The sequence below is a fragment of the Myxocyprinus asiaticus genome, chromosome 45 (genome assembly GCF_019703515.2).
Source record: "Myxocyprinus asiaticus isolate MX2 ecotype Aquarium Trade chromosome 45, UBuf_Myxa_2, whole genome shotgun sequence".
NCBI lineage: Eukaryota > Metazoa > Chordata > Actinopteri > Cypriniformes > Catostomidae > Myxocyprinus > Myxocyprinus asiaticus.
Window position 1 is genome coordinate 25,105,943 of NC_059388.1, and position 14,837 is coordinate 25,120,779.

Below are 14,837 nucleotides of genomic sequence, written 5' to 3' on the forward strand. Positions count from 1 at the left end.
TTCCAGTATGTACATTTTCCTTGTCTCAAAATAAAACATGTGGATCACAAGCAAAACCCATTGCCATCTTCCTTCTCTCTGAAGTAAAAAACCTATTTAGTGCCCAAATTTTTAACACCAGGAAAACTTTAATCGAATATTGGTGTGGCATCACACAGTGCATCCCACCCTGCTGCGAATGGGGCTGCGTAGCCACAGACCGGTCAGAGTGTCCATGATGACCCGTCCATCGTCAAAAGAGCCTACAATGGACCTTGGAGCAGTGGAAGAAGGTCACCTGGTCTGATGAGTACCGTTTTCTTTCACGTGGACGGTCGTGTACGTGTGCGCCATTTACTTGGGGAAGTGATGGCACCAGGATGCACTGTGGGAAGACGACAAGCCGGTGGAGGGAGTGTGATGCACTGGGCAATGTTCTGCTGGGAAACCCTGGGTCCGGTCATTCATGTGGATGTCAATTTGACACGTGCCACCTACCTACACATCGTTGCAGACAAGGTACACCCCTTCATGGCAATGGTATTCCCTGATGGCAGTGGCCTCTTTTACTAGGATAATGCGCCCTGCCACACTGCACATATTGTTCGGGAATGGTTTGAGGAACATGATATAGAGATCAAGGTGTTACCCTGGCCTCCAAATTCCCCAGATATAAATCCGATTGAGCATCTGTGGGATGTGCTGACCAACAAGTCCAATCTACGGCGGCACCAGCTCGCAACTTACAGGACTTGAAGGATGCTGCTAATGTCTTGGTGCCAGATAGCACAGAACACCATACCTCCATACCTCGGCAGGTCTGCGCTGTTTTGGCGGCATGCGGAGAACCAACAGCATATTAAGCAGGTGGTCATAATGATTTGACTCATCATCATCTCTCTCTCTCTCTCTCTCTCTCTGTGTATGTATATATATATATATATATATATATATATATATATACACACACACACACACACACACACACACACACACCCGGTTAAAAGTTTTGAAATTAGTTTTGTAGACAAAAATATAATTGTGCCAGCATATTAATTTATTTCATTATAAAACTAAAATATAATAAAAAAAATAAAATAAAATGAAAAATGAGTTTTTGAAATTTATGACTTGGACCAAATAATAAAGAAAAGCAGCCAATAAGTGCCCAACATAGTTGGGAACTCCTTCAGTACTGTTAAAAAGCATCCCAGGGTGATACCTCAAGAAGTTGGTTGAGAAAATATCAAGAGTACATGTCTGCAAATTCTAGGCAAAGGGTGACTACTTTGAAGATGCTAAAATATAACACAGTTTTGATTTATTTTGGATTTTGTTTAGTCACAACATAATTCCCATAGTTCCATTTCTGTTATTCCATAGTTTTGATGACTTTACTATTATTCTAAAATGTGAAAAAAAAAAAAAAAAGAAAAAAAAATTATAATAAAGAATGAGTGTTTCAACTATACATATAGTTGCAATCAAAATTGTTCAACCCCCCCCCCCACATCTATATCAGTTGAATGGCACATTCAAAGTCATATTGTGAATATATATTTGACTCTGAATGTGTCACTCAACTGATATAGATGTAATGTTTAAAAATTCTGGGTCATCAGAAAAGCTCACCATAATATTTCTAAATAGCAAGATTTTTTTTAAATACAGCCATGTCATAATTATTCAACCCCTATTGCATGTAGCTGTTTCTTAAATATGTAAGGCTACACAAGTAATTGTTTTAAAACAAAATTAAGCCATCACTCTAAAATGTCAATTAAGTTTTCAAATTTAAGTTTAGTGTGTAAGCAAAAATGTATTTCTATGCAAAAAATGCAATTAAAAATAAGCTGTCACAAAAGCTAATAGAGGAGATTATTTCATTTCACAAGAAAGGTCATGGCTAAAAGTACATTTCCAAGGCACTTAAATTTCCAATAGACAAAGCTGGCAGCACCATTCAAACATTTTTAAAATATGGTACAACAGCAACCTTCTTGGGTGTGGAAGAAAGCAAAACTTCACCAAGGAAATGTTGACTTGAATATTCAAGAAGGAATTTGGAAATAAGTGTTGAGTCCTGGAAGAAGGTTTTATATACGTATGACACTAAACTGAAAATTAGTTTTAGACCCATGGGTCAGCAGTATGTCTGGAGTAAGAAAGGCAAGGTTATGACAAGAACGACACTATCCCCATAGTCAAGGATGGAGGTGGGTCAGTCCTGTTATGGGAGTGTTTTGAGGCTGCAGGAAATGGCTATCCTGACTATGTGACCGACACCATTGATTCTTTCAGGTATCAGGCCATTTTGGCAAAAATGTGATGCCTTCAGTGTGTAAATTGTAAAGTGTGTAACTTTCCAGCAAGACAATAACACCAAGGATACATCCAAGCTGTCCAAAATCTGGTTCAAGGATGGGTCATGGAATGTCTTGAATGGTCCTTTCAGTCCATCATTAAAATCCCATTGCAAATCTTTGTTGGGATTTCAAGGAAGCAGTGGCAGCACAGAAACCAAATAATGTCAATGAACTGGAAGCTTTTGCTCATGAAAAATGTGTTAAAAATTAGGTAAAGGAAGCTCCACAAATGATTGAATTTGGGGGTTGAATACAGTATTTTTGACATGACATTTGTGGAGAGAATTAGTTATTTTTTACTAAAAAATTTGGGTAAACTGAACTATTTGTTCTCAAAATCACTCAAATGTGTATTGTGAGGTTTTAGTTGATGTGTTTTAATTCACATCACCAGAACGTATTGCTGGTCAGGGGGGTTGAATAATTTTGATTGCACTGTATATACAGTTGTGCTCAAAAGTTTGCAAATTGTGAAATTGATTTTGAAAATATGACTGATCATGCAAAAAAGCTGTCTTTTATTTAAGGATAGTGATCATATGATAGCCATTTATCATCACATAGTTGTTTGGCTCCTTTTTAAATCATTATGATAACAGAAATCACCCAAATGGCCCTGATCAAAAGTTTACATACCCTTGAATGTTTGGCCTGGTTACAGACACACAAGGTGACACACACAGGTTTAAATGGCAATTAAAGGTTAATTTCCCACACCTGTGGCTTTTTAAATTGCAATTAGTGTCTGTGTATAAATAGTCAATGAGTTTGTTAGCTCTCACATGGATGCACTGAGCAGGCTAGATACTGAGCCAATGGGAGCAGAAAAGAACTGTCAAAAGACCTGCGTAACAAGGTAATGGAACTTTATAAAGATGGAAAAGGATATAAAAAGATATCCAAAGCCTTGAAAATGCCAGTCAGTACTGTTCAATCACTTATTAAGAAGTGGAAAATTCGGGGATCTCTTGATACCAAGCCAAGGTCAGGTAGACCAAGAAAGATTTCAGCCACAGCTGCCAGAAGAATTGTTCGGGATACAAAGAAAAACCCACAGGTAACCTCAGGAGAAATACAGGCTGCTCTGGAAAAAGATGGTGTGGTTGTTTCAAGGAGCACAATACGACGATACTTCAACAAAAATTAGCTGCATGGTCGAGTTGCCAGAAAGAAACCTTTACTGTGCCAATTCCACAAATGACAACACCTTGACATGTCTCACAGCTTCTGGCACACTGTAATTTGTAGTGACGAGACCAAAATAGAGCTTTATGGTCACAACCATAAGCGCTATGTTTGGAGAGGGGTCAACAAGGCCTACAGTGAAAAGAATACCATCCCCACTGTGAAGCATGGTGGTGGCTCATTAATGTTTGGGGGGGGGGGGGGTGAGCTCTAAAGGCAAGGGGAATCTTGTGAAAACTGATGGTAAGATGAATGCAGCATGTTATCAGAAAATAATGGCAGACAATTTGCATTCTTCTGCACGAAAGCTGCACATGAGACATTCTTGGACTTTCCAGCATGACAATGACTCTAAGCACAAGGCCAAGTTGACCCTCCAGTGGTTACAGCAGAAAAAGGTGAAGGTTCTGGAGTGGCCATCACAGTCTCCTCGAGCCACTCTAGGGAGATCTCAAACGTGCGGTTCATGCAAGACGACCAAAGACTCTGCATGACCTGGAGGCATTTTGCCAAGACGAATGGGCAGCTATATCACCTACAAGAATTTGGGGCCTCATAGACAACTATTACAAAAGACTGCACGCTGTCATTGATGCTAAAGGTGGCAATACACAGTATTAAGAACTAAGGGTATGCAGACTTTTGAACAGGGGTAATTTCATTTTTTTCTTTGTTGCCATGTTTTGTTTTATGATTGTGCCATTCTGTTATAACCTACAGTTGAATATGAATCCCATAAGAAATAAAAGAAATGTGTTTTGCCTGCTCACTCCTGTTTTCTTTAAAAATGGTACAAATATTACCAATTCTCCAAGGGTATGCAAACTTTTGAGCACAACTGTATATACACATATATTCAAAAAACACACACAGGTTAATAGAAGCATGCCCATAAAGTTAAACCTTTGTGTTTACTTTGAAGACAATTCTTCAACATTACAGTCTAACATAATGCTTTTTAATTAATCTTATTTTCACGGTCCTCAAACTCTGGAATGTTATCAAAAGTATGCATTCATTATTTTGGTCCAGATCTCAAAATTAATAATTCAAGAGAGCTTCAGGCAATGTTTACAGGGTAAAGCTTGAAAGCGCTTTGAAATTCGAAATATTGGCTGAAGCGTGAGCAAACATCAGAACAGAGTCTGTTAACTTTCTACTATCAAGATGTTTTAAACTTCTGCATAATGAAGCCTTTGAAACTTACATCTAGTAAACACCTCTCAAGAAACAAACACTTGAGTTGGTGTTAGTCCTTCCGGTTTTGCCAAATTACGCCTCAGGGATGGACATGTCCTTGCAGACATCCCAAACCCATGACTAAGACATGGCATATGTCCAGGGCAAAAGCAAACAATTTTTTCAATGGCCATCACTGAAAGGTCATCACTGATTAATTTGAAAGCAAACTAAAACAAAGCAACCCACAGATGAATGGAACACCTCTTATGTGCAAGTTCTCAAAATGACTTTGTATAAAACATTTGCTCTTTCAACATTTCCTTTCCCAAAATAATATGAAACTACATTTCTAAACAATTACGTTCTGTGGTCACTTAACTAGAGAAATAAGGCCCCGCGGGCATTAAAGAAAACATTATTCCAAGATTCAATAGTACCTGACATGTAATAAAATAAAACGAGACCCAATAGTAAAATTGGGTGCGATTTTGAAATAAATGCTCACGGAAATCAATGTTGAAGAAATAAATCCATCACAGCATTAAGAGGAGTTCTGGGTATAAAACAGAAAGACTTCTTATGTCTCCAAGCCCATGTGTGTTTACGAGTAGCCTGCGCAAGACACAAAACTGGAAATGGTTACAGGGCAGCATTTTCATCAAAGCCTTTTTGATATAATTATTTTTATCTCAAGTGAGCTGACAGAATTGCACATAAGTGTGCTTAAACTAACAGTCTAAAAACTGAATAAATAGCAAGGGGTCAACTTAGGACAGAAACTTTTCTGTTTATCACAGCCATGACCTGTTTGACCAAAAGACAAGCTATCTAAGGATTGCTTACTAAATGTTTAAATGTGCATGTTTATATCATTCCTCATCCCTTTCAAAGTCATCCTTTACTGTCCTCTATGTATTTACATTGGCCAGATATTTCAATCCCGTTGTTCAGGATACGTTTTTGAGCTCAGGACTAATAAAAGGCAGGAAATGTGGATTCTTTGCAGGAAATGTGGATCCTTCGCTGTCTGTGGTCATTTCTCTAGCAGCAGGTGGAGGAGAGCTGGCCAGAGCTGCTCAGTCAGAGCGCAATGCGATAGCGTGGCTCATTTTCACAGTTCCATCTGTGGTTTGCACTAACTTTTCAAGGCTAATATGTTTTGGCTTCTAAGGCTGCCAAGAGAAAAATTTCTGGTCAGGTACACGTTGGGGTGTCCCCACTGCTCGTTCCGTCCTGCACAAAAACTTCCATCCAATACATGGTGCATGGTACGGGGTCTTTTGGGATGATTCCCTCCAACCCTTGACTAATCTAGTTAATCATGTGGCCGGCCCTGAAGCAAAGCCAGCCAAACCTAACTGGAAAGCACACAGAGGCATTCAGAGGTGTTCTCCAAGCCGGGCGTATCGAATGCATGCATCGGTAGGCCCAGAGAAACAGACCTCCCTGTCTGTGCGGTACTGTGGCCTTCACCTGTCGAAGGAACTGACACTAGACCACAGCAGAACAGCCAACCACAATAATGAGCACAGTAAAGAAATACAGCCCTCTGCATCTCTATTTGGAAGGAAAAAAAGCAGCAGACAAAAATAAGGATGCAGGGGAGGTGGAAGACATAGGAAAAAGAGAGGGACAGATTACAAAACGCTGCAAAAACAGCATGAGAAAAAGAGACAGAATGAGACAGAACAAGACAGAGAAAGAAAAGGAGACAGAGAAAGTGAATGAGACTGAATGATAAAGAAAGAAAAGGAGACATAATTAAACAGAGAAAGAGAATGGAACAGAATGAGCCAGAAATAGACAAAATGACACAGTGAAAGTGTTTAAGACTAGATAGACCAAAGAGGATGAGACAGAACTAGTAAAACAATTTAAAAAAAACAACAAAAAAAAAAACAAGACGGAATGAGACAAAGTGAACAAGGTCAAAAGAAACAGAAAGAACGAGACATAATGAGACAGAGAAAGACAGAATGAAATGGAAACAAGAGATAATGAGACAAAACATGACAGAATAGTACAGAAAGAGAACTAGACATGAGACAGAATGAGGCAAAGTGAACAAGGCAGAATGAAACAAAGAATGAGATATGAGATGGGAAAAGAATGAGAGTAGTACAGAGAAAGAATGAAACAGAATGGTACAGAGAAAGCATGAGACAGAACGAGACAGAGAAAGAAAAGAAGACATAATAAGACAGAAAAAGAATGAGAAAGAATGGCACAGAGAAAGAATGAGACAGAAAGCCAACAAGGAAGAATGAAACAAAGAATGAGACCAAATGGTACAGAGAAAGAATGTGACAGAATGAGATAAAGAAATAGAGAATGAGAGAGAAAGAGAATGAAACAGAGAATGAGACAGAGCTAGACACCGAAAGAGAACGAGACAGAACTACGTGAAGAATGAGACAGAATTAAAAAAAGAAAACGAGATAGAATGAGACAGAGAAAGAAAATGAGACAGAAAGAACAAACATTGAGTCAGAGACAATAAGACAAGAAAAAGAGAAAAAAGTAGTGAAAAAGGGAATGAGAAGGAGAGATAGAGATAGATAGAAGCAGAAGGAGAATGAGACAAAAAGCAAAAGAGAAAAAAAATTACAGAGAACAAGAAGAGAAAGAGAAGGCAGAAGGCATCCATACTTCAGGGACCAGCACACATCACATTTATTGTCAGACATTTGTAGACTAAATCAAGAGGCCCTGGAACTCAGAAGCAAATGCGTAACACTGGGGAAAATTCATTTCAGAATGACACGGATTCCTTTTCATTACGTTGCACCCCTTAATCTGGTGGAGATATCAAATCATCCCTGTTTGTTGTGTTGCTGAGTTCCAGAGAATAAATCAAAAAAGCACAAAAAAAAAAAAAAAAAAAAAAAAAACAAAGAGGAGAAGAAGAAGGGGGAGGGAGACAGAGAGAGAGAGTGAGAATGACAGTTCTGTCAAGCGTTCCTGTAACATTATACTTGTTTTCTAGGGGAGTAACAACAGGAGAAAAAATGAAAAGCTTGACAAGTCTCTGTTCCAAACCAAACTAGAAAGAGATGCAAAATAATAACCATGATAAACAAGCTGAGTGCTGAGATTGTGGCTGGAGTGGGAAGGGATCCGTATCATGCGCTGGCAGAAAGAAGCGAGCTTTTCAACGCGACTCAGGAGAAATGAGTGATGGAGATTCTTTACGCTCCAATTAGAAGTTCTGTAAGGAGCCACTGATGCTTTCTCTCTTTCTCGCTTTCCCACAACCCCTCCCTCCCTCCATCCCCCTCCCCCTCCCCCTCTCCCCCTTATCTGTCATCCTATCTTTCATGTGCATGCAATAGAAACTTTGGCAAGTTGTTATTTTGTTCTTCTGCTTGTCGAACAGCTCAGGCTCTGCAGACCGCACAGGTAAGTCGGCATGCATTCATAAGACAAGCTCTTCTGTTTGTAGTACATGCTTGACCTTTTGAGATTTGCTCATTCTTTCCTTTGAACCTTTAATCAATTCAGGTCAGAGCAATTTCTCTTTTTTTTTTTTTTCTTTTCTTTTTTAAACAGAAACTTTAGAAGGGAGTTCAAGGGGAGTGATGGAGGCAACAAGAGCAAACTGGGATTAAGTGCATCACCCAAGGGCTCCACCACACCACAATCAACCACTGTATTAGTCCCAACTAGCAGATACAGTTTTCCCCCACCGGTCCCCCCAAAACACATTCTCAGATCCTTAGAATTATGCTTCAAATTATTTAAGGTTATTTCTGGGGGGGGGGGGCTTGGGCCCTGTTTATACCACACACAGTTTATTATATGTTCCAATCTAAAGAAAAGTTGATTTAGAGGCAAGAAAATGCAGGCGAAGAAATTAGGCATACTAACCTTGAAGCCAAACTGGGAGGAAGACACACCGTTCCAGTGAAAAGATAAAAATCAGAGAAAGAAAGAGAAAGAAGGGTGAAAACAGACAGGAGTCAGTACACTTACATGCACTTTAAAAGTTAGATGTCAGTCGGACTTAAAATGTAAAAAGTAATGTAAAGACTTCAGACCGAATGAAATAAGTCCAACTTTTGCGAAGGTGGACTGACAGATAACTGCATATGTAAAGGTACTGGGTGAGATGGGTTAACTTGCAAAGTTAAGGTAAGTGCATGGGCCTCATCATGTAGACTTGCACACATACCGAAAATAAAAATGCATCACATAATTCGAATCACAAACATGATGACAGCACTCGACAAGAAGACATACAAAGACCCACATGCCATGCAACACAAATTAAGATCTATTTTCTGTAAAGCTGCTTTGTAACAATATGTTTTGTGGTGTTTTCTAAAAAAAAAAAAAAAAAAAAAAAAGACGACTTGTCAAATTAGTCGTTCGTTGAAAACATAGATATTAGCGATATGAAGTCAAGCAAAATATATATATCTTGCCTCTTTTCTGAACTGCAAAAGGGAAGTTATCTCAAAACTCAATGAGCCGCTATCCTTACAAACAGTGGTTTTGTTTCACTTTTTTCTTTTGGTTTGCCTCGTTTTCTTTGTTCCTTTTCCCCAACTCACCCTCCTATTTTAGGTCTCCATCTCAACAGTGAGCCTTACAATCCTCCATAATTACTGGCAAATTTACCACTACAGAATTTATGAAATAAATACCCCAATACCCCCATTCAACCTCTGACATTTTTTCTGTGACTTTGAAGGCATTTTTGAACAAGACCTGCCTCTGCACCACTGATCTACAACAAGAGGAGCTTTGCTTCCATGTCTCTGACTGAGAAAGGTAATCCTGACTGAAAAACCAAGGCTCACAAAAGCACCGCTTCTACCTGCCATTCGCGTATTGATTAAAGACGCAGGCGCTAAAAGGAGAGGATCTGTCTGAATAACTTTCCGTCAAAACCAAATCAAGAGTCAAACTCCGAAGCTTATGACATAAAGAACATTGGGAGGTTTTTGAGAGCTGAACTCCCCTGTGTGCTTCAAGAGCATAACTCGACACTGAGCGGTAATTAGCTCAGAGCGTCACGGTTAGCAACTGTGGCTGGTGTTTATTTCAAAAATCTTCTCACTGCCGACACGAATGATGCATCGAGCCAAGCATATGGACTTTGTTTTAGTCTAATCCTCTCCTAACACAGATTTGTTAAGAAAGCATGAGAGACGTTGAATGTCAGATAAAAATTTATGAATCAACACAAATCCACCTCAAAACACTTCCATGGCCTGCCTTGCTGCCAGTATCTAACAGTGAAAGCCTCCAAGCAAATAAATGTCAGGTTAACACGGCTCGAGTGCAGTGGCTCTAGGGATGTGCAAAACTACATATTTTCTAAATTGACTAGTTCTTTGGTTGCCTGAACAACTAATCAGTCGCATGACACCACGGAGACTCCGCATGTGGAGGCTCATGCTACTCTCCGCAATCCACGCACAACTTTCCACATGCCCCATTGAGAGCGAGAACCACTAATCACGACCACGAGGAGGTTACCCCAAGTGACTCTACCCTCCCTAGCAACCGGGCCAATTAGGTTGCTTAGGAGACCTGGCTGCAGTCACTCAGCACCAGTGGCGGACCAAAAGTCCAGGCCTTCAGTGTGATTCATGCCATTAAGAAAACACTGTTTTCTGACTTTCCGAGTTGACTGGAATGCAGCATTACTTATCAAAACTTGATCCGACACTGAATGCTCAAGCAGCCTAATTTACACTTAGAAAACTCTTGATGTTGCTGTTACAATGCAAAAAGCACTTAGCAATTTACTTGAAGTGAAAATCGGACATCCTCTCCTGTTTAATAAATTAAGCAATCACACGGTCATGCAGAACATCTCGTGTTTTTAAATCCATAAGGATCTCTTTCTCAACAGAAATACCAGCAGTGATGACAGCCGACTTATCAGAGAGCTTGATCTTATGCTTTTCGCTCTCGAATTAATAATAATAATTTTCTTTATTTATCACACATTATACATTTGCACATATACAGTGAAATTCTTCTTTTTCACATATCCCAGCTAGGCTGGGGTCAGAGTGCAGGGTCACACATACATCACTTAAAGTGTAATTGCATCACTCAAGGCCAGCTAGAAGGCCTTGACCAGGACATTTCCTAAAGATCACACCCACCAAGAACAAATAAATCAATCTAATTGGCCGATGAATCTGACAGTCTGACTTTAGTTGCCCATTCATTTGCACTGTTGAGGGATTCTAAAGAAATTCTGAAGGTCTGAGGGGGTGGAGTTCAGACTCACGCGCTGCTTCGGCTAACGAGCTCGGCTTTGTTGTCAGTTGTCACAGTTGTCACTCTTTGCTTGTAAGCATCAAGGAATAAATTCTGACTGGATAAACTTTTAGTTTTTCTCTATTTGTTTGTAGATAAATACAAAAAAGAGTGGAAAGCGATTAAAAATACATAGGCAAAAAGGTGATTGAGATGAGAGGATGATTGTTATGCCAGCAGAGGAGGTTTTGCTGGCCCTGAGAATTCGCCACTGCTCAGCACGTCCTGGATTAGAACTCGTGACTCCAGAGGTGGTAGTCAGCGTCAATACTCGCTGAGCTACCCAGGCCCCCACAACTAATCAATCTTAAAAAAATTATGACATATGACTTTCTAGTCTGCCTAACATCTCCTCAAATTCAACCTATCCCTAGTAGGCTTCTATAGAGCTTGGTACTCGGGAATCATCTACAAACGCAGCTGTTAAAGGTCTGATTGAGAGTGAAAGGGAGTAAAAGACTGTCAATACACAACATCAACATCCGTGACCTGCAAGACTCTTCACCTCTAGGCCAGACTCTCCTTTTCACTCTCCCTCACATTCCTATGTGTTTATGCTTAGGCCTTATTTCAATTATTCATCTCATTTATTTAATGGTGTGAGCCAAGATGAGAGAAGGCCTATATTTTGCCTCCCATTAGTTAGTCCAATTACACAGGCCGAAAACACAGATGTTTACACCAGTGCAAACGCCCACTGACAGAAAGCACAACAGATCCAAAAACGCAGACAAATACACAGAGGGGAAACATAAGTGCCTATGGGAAGTTGACATGTAGGGGAAGGTGTGTTCTCTTTAGTGTCCACGGAACAGGTTGTGAACATTACGGAGCAGTATAGCGCAATTTGTCTGTACGTTTTGGTGTGGAGTATCCTCTCAACTTCACTGAATCCACTGTATGGTCTTGTCCCAATTGGTTTACTTAATGCTGACTTAGGTCTCATGGCCTTCGCTCACATGTCCATGATAGAGGTCGTTTGATTAATAATTTTTGCAGATTATTCAGCACGATAACTACACCGATAACTGTCAGTTTTCATATAAATGAATGTTGATGGTTCGCAGTTAATTTTTTCCCCTGTTTTAGGACTACAACCTGAACAGCTCTATTAAGAGTTCACAATGCACCTTAGATGCGGCATTTTACCACATACTTCAACCCAACAGTCTGTGCATAATGGCATCACCAAAGTGTGGACTTGACCAAAGTCTCAAGGGCTCGTGGCAGTATTTGAGACAGGATCTTTGTGTGATGGTTACTTGAAGGACCAAAGTCCTCTATGGCCCTGTCCATAATGGCACCATCAGCCCTTGCTCATGAAGGGCCTCCAAGTTCACACTTTGGTGATGTAATGTTGCAAGGACTGGTGGGTGGTAGCGTATCAAGAGCATAAAGGGGTTTCTTGTGAGCAAAGATTCAAACCATAAAAATGATAAATGAGACACCCTACAAATGGGAGACCCACGGCCTTATGGACTTCACTGACAGGTGCAAATGAAGGCCACAAAACCATACATCCACATAGAGTGTGCATTTGGGATAGGGCCTGTAAATTCTGCCCTCTCTCTGGTAACTAAAGGGAAATATAGTAAGTTAAACAGAACATTCTTTGGGATCAGTGCAATGTGTTGGGGATTAGAAAAAAATCTAGTCTACGTCAGCAATGCATCTATTTGACTTGCTCAATGATAATACCAAAATGATGTTGTGGGATCAACACAGTTGCCCTCAAAATCTCCAACAAGTTTCAAAACTCATCTCTGGTCTCATTCCAAAACAAATGGAGGATAAAGGATGACTTAATGGGTGAAAAAGACAGCAGAGTGGATGGGCCTGTCAAAAAATGCTTCCTCAGACATTGTGGTCCTGCTTTGAGTCCACACTTTGGAAAAGTAAAGCCAAACAGACTGTTACCTAGTAGACTTTAAGGCTGTCAAATTAAAATTCGAAACTCGAATGTTCGTTGAATTTAAGATAAAAAAAAAAAAGCACATTTGATTTAAATTAAAATTTTGGATGTGCCGAGCACAGACGATGACTTCAGATCACATTCCTGCGCTAACAAATACAGTTTAACAGAACTCAGGTGTCCCAAGAAGCGTTTTAAAAGGTTGAAGTTCTTTATAACTTGACACTACATCTACAAAAACACAGCGCTCGAGTTGCTGAATAAACTACAAAGCACAGCGAAATGGTCAAAGATGTCCGGCTATTGCATGTTTACACAGAAAAACAATTGGAAAACTGTGTGGAAGGACAGTTTTGGCCTAAGGTCTTGCTTTCTTATCAGTGTTTCACAGATTAAGCAAAGGATTTTAAAACGCTTTGTCAGGAATTTGGAAATGTGTATCTCAAGATCCTCGTGTTCTGTTCCATTCTGTTGTGCTCCGTCTGATTTAACTGCCCCTGGGCTCGGAGTCTGAGCAACTACACCACCGAGTTCAGTCAAATACCGCTACTATCTGGGACTATTACTACCGTAAACACAACTGTAACGAATGAAAAACAATATAACACAGTGCAGTTTGGCTTGTATTTATTCGTTGCACCCTTTTGTGGACTAAGGCAACAAAGTCAATTTAAAAATCTAGTGACCTGAAAATTCAAATTTAATTAGAATTTTGGTCATATTTAAGGTAAAATTTTGAATTTAGCTTTTTAGCCCAGTTGACAGCCCTTGTAGACTTATGAATTTCAAACCAGTGTGGACTGAGCAAAAGGCTACATTGAGGGAGCATAGCGAGCCTGAACCCTGGGCCCAATGATTAGGGTGTACCACAGAGAACCTCAGTGGGCCCCCCCTTCATCACAGGGCCTGGGACAACCTGGCAGACCCCTCTGTTGACAGCCCTGGCACTATGCACCTATTTGAACAATACAAAGAAAAATAAGACAACCTACGGTCTTCGTGGACAAGTGCAAACAAAGGACAAGAGACCACAAGTCTTGGACAGGACCAATGTTGTGATTGCCATGTTGGCTTGGGGTGATCACCTTTTTGTTAGTAGAGGTACACACACACACACACACACACACACACACACACACACACAAACACACACACACACACTTCCAGTATGCCAAAGAGCCAGCAATGGGAAAAAGATAATGCATTAGACTTCACAGCAGATGGAGACTGGAAAATGGATTTGCGGGAATCACAAACCACAGACATGAACGAATGAACTAGTAAAATGGTAAAATGGATTGTTTGGCTAGAATTTGTGAATGCAATTGTGCTTACTGATAGACAACATAGTACTGGAGTATAACATGCATAACAACAAACATACACAGGAATACAGACACAAACAAACTGCTGCACATTCAGACAGTCATACTCACTCTCTTAGGGGTCGTTAATAATGAATACGTGATTGCATCCGTCCATGCAGTTTAATTATTTTTTTCTTTATTTAGGTAAATGTCCTAGATGGACATCTTTGACCAATGCGTCTCATCTCGCTGTTTTTCAGCATCTTGTGCAGGAGCATTGCGTTATTGTAGACGTGTGTCAAATCAAAAAGAACCTCAACTTTTAAAAACATGTCTCGTTTGTCAATGCATTGAATCTAGCTTTTTTTAGTGCAAGAACATGTTCAGTCTGAACTGCTCCTTACACATCCAAACAAAGTCTTATATCCCTGTCGTGGCGCTTAGCAGCAAGTCTATGAAAGGACATCATGTCTGAAATAATGGGAATCAGTAATAGAGAAACACAGGCTGTATGTATTGTCTTGAACTTAAAGTTGAATTGTGTAATTTCTCAGATCCATCAGATTCAAGCATAAGTAACCTATACATATGGTGACTTCCCTAAAACTGTAAACACCGTGTAACAGT

At 39.9% G+C, this 14,837-nt stretch overlaps 1 protein-coding gene across 1 annotated transcript in view; it reads right to left on the minus strand.

Annotated features, from left to right (window-relative positions):
• Positions 1-14,837, minus strand: part of LOC127435251 (ELKS/Rab6-interacting/CAST family member 1-like) — a 294,247-nt gene that overhangs the window by 204,667 nt on the left and 74,743 nt on the right. The gene's annotated exons all lie outside the window — the stretch shown is intronic.